Source organism: Chrysochloris asiatica, unplaced genomic scaffold (assembly GCF_000296735.1).
Source record: "Chrysochloris asiatica unplaced genomic scaffold, ChrAsi1.0 scaffold00005, whole genome shotgun sequence".
Lineage (NCBI taxonomy): Eukaryota > Metazoa > Chordata > Mammalia > Afrosoricida > Chrysochloridae > Chrysochloris > Chrysochloris asiatica.
Genome location: NW_006408523.1, coordinates 8398959 through 8401267, shown reverse-complemented (window position 1 = coordinate 8401267; position 2309 = coordinate 8398959).

Sequence of the window (2309 nt, the reverse complement as noted above, 5' to 3'; positions counted from 1 at the left end):
TCATTTGCTTGTGAAAACTTGATAGTGAACAATCGAGACTGAAGAAGTAATGTCTTTGAATTTTGGTGTTGATGAAGAATACGAAATCTACCACAGGCTGCCAGAAGAACAAAACAGATCTATGTTGAAAGAAGGGCAACCAGAATGCTCCTTAGAAGCCAGGATGGCATGATTTTGTCTCATATACATTGGCTGTGTCATAGAAAGGAACCAGTCTATGCAGAAGAATACCATGCTGGAGAGATAGAGAGGCAGAGAGAAAGAAAAAGAGTATCAACAAGATGAACTGATACAGTGATTTCTACACTGGGCTCAAACATAGCGATGATTGTGAGGAAGGTGCAAAACCAGGCAGTGTTTCGTTCTATGGTATACAAGGTTACTATGAGTGGAAGCTACTCAACAAATAACAACAGAAATCAATCAAATCTGAAAAACTGTATGAAACCAGAAGGTCAATTAAATGTATAAAACTCATCAAGAATAGAAGAGAAACACAACAGATTGTATTCAATGACTGTATTGATGAAATTGACTAATTTTTTAAAGATGCAAGCTACCTAAACTGACAGAAAAAGTATTTTTTAAAAACCTTATGAAAATTTAGAAAATGAGAGAAATGGAATACATCTCAATTTAATTTGTGAGATAATACACTCATAGAAAATCAAGCAAGAAATTATAACAAATGAATGTTATAGACCAATATCACACATCAGCACATATAAAATGCCTTTAATAAAACATTACCAAAAGCAATTATTAAAAAGAATGATAGCTAGGTCACTACAAAGTTGCTCATATATTATATGACTACATTTGAAAATCAATCCACTAATTAACTATGGTAGCAGATGCATACACTCACCTCGAAACATGTAATAAAAAAGGATGTGACAAAATTCAACATAAATTTATGTTTACAAAAAGAAAAAATCTGTCTAACCAAACTAGAAATAGAGAAAGACGTCCTTGGTATAACAGTGGATATCTACAATAAAGCTAGAATTTAATTATATTTAATAGTCAAACTTTCAACACTCGCCATTTTCATATGTGAAGTCAGGTAAGGTTGTTCTCTCTCATCACTCATATTATTAACATTTTATTAGTGGTCCCATTCAGTGCAATGAGACAAGATGAGAAATAAAAGGCATCCAGATTGGAAAAGAACAAGTAGCATTGTCTTTATTCACAGAAACCAGGATGACATATGTTGAATGCCCTAAGGCATTTCCAAAGAAACCAAATTATACAAGAATTAAACAAGTGCATTTAGCAAGGGAAAAGAGAGAAGGATACCAGGTAATTAACTAAAATCGATTGTGCCTCTCTAACTGGTTCTTGTTGAGTACCATCGAGTGGATTCTGACTCTTATATATAGGCGAACCTGCATAACCTTACTGAGAAGCTGCTGGTGAGTCTGAACCATTAACCTTGTGGTTAGCAGTCCAGCGTGTTAAAAAATAAAATGTTGAAGCAAATAGTATTTAAAGTAGCAACAAAATAATGAAATATTTACAGATGAATTTTATAAAATATGTGTGAGCCCCTTATAGACTGGAAACTGGACTATATTGCTGAAAGAAAGTGAATTAACAGCCAACATGAAGGAATTTCAAAAACGTTACGCTAAGTGAATGAATCCAGATACAAAAGGCCACGTGGTGTGTGAATTAACTTATAGGGATTCCTAGCATAAAGCAATAGTTTGCATTTCCTAGGGTAAAGGGCGAGCGTTAGATTGAATACCAAAAGGAAGAAGGAAGTTTTGGTGTGATGGAGGTTTTCTATATCTTGAGTGTGGTAGTAGTTACATAGATCAATGCATTTGTCAGTTTAAATAACTACAACACTTAACAACAACAACACCTGAAATGCTAAAAATACCAGAAAAAAAAAAGAAGGAACATAGACAACATTTATTATGAAAATACAAGTTGATAATGAAAAAAAAAAAACCAAAACACAGATCCAATAAGATTGTTACTATTGAATGCCGTTCAATTGGTTCTGATTCATAGTAACCCTGTATAAGATTTCCAGGACTCTAATTCATTTTTTAATATAATTTATTTTATTTTGTTGCTGTTGAACATACACTAATTAAACAATTAGGATTAGCTTTGGGCTGCTAACCACAAGACTGGCTGTTCAAATTCACCAGGTACTCCTTGGAAATCCTGTACAGGGTTGCTATGAGTCAGAACTGGCTTGTTGGCCCTTAACAACAGCAACAGGCACTATTCAGTGACTTTGATGACATTCTTCAAGCTGTGCAATCGTTCTCAGCCTACTTTTCTGAATT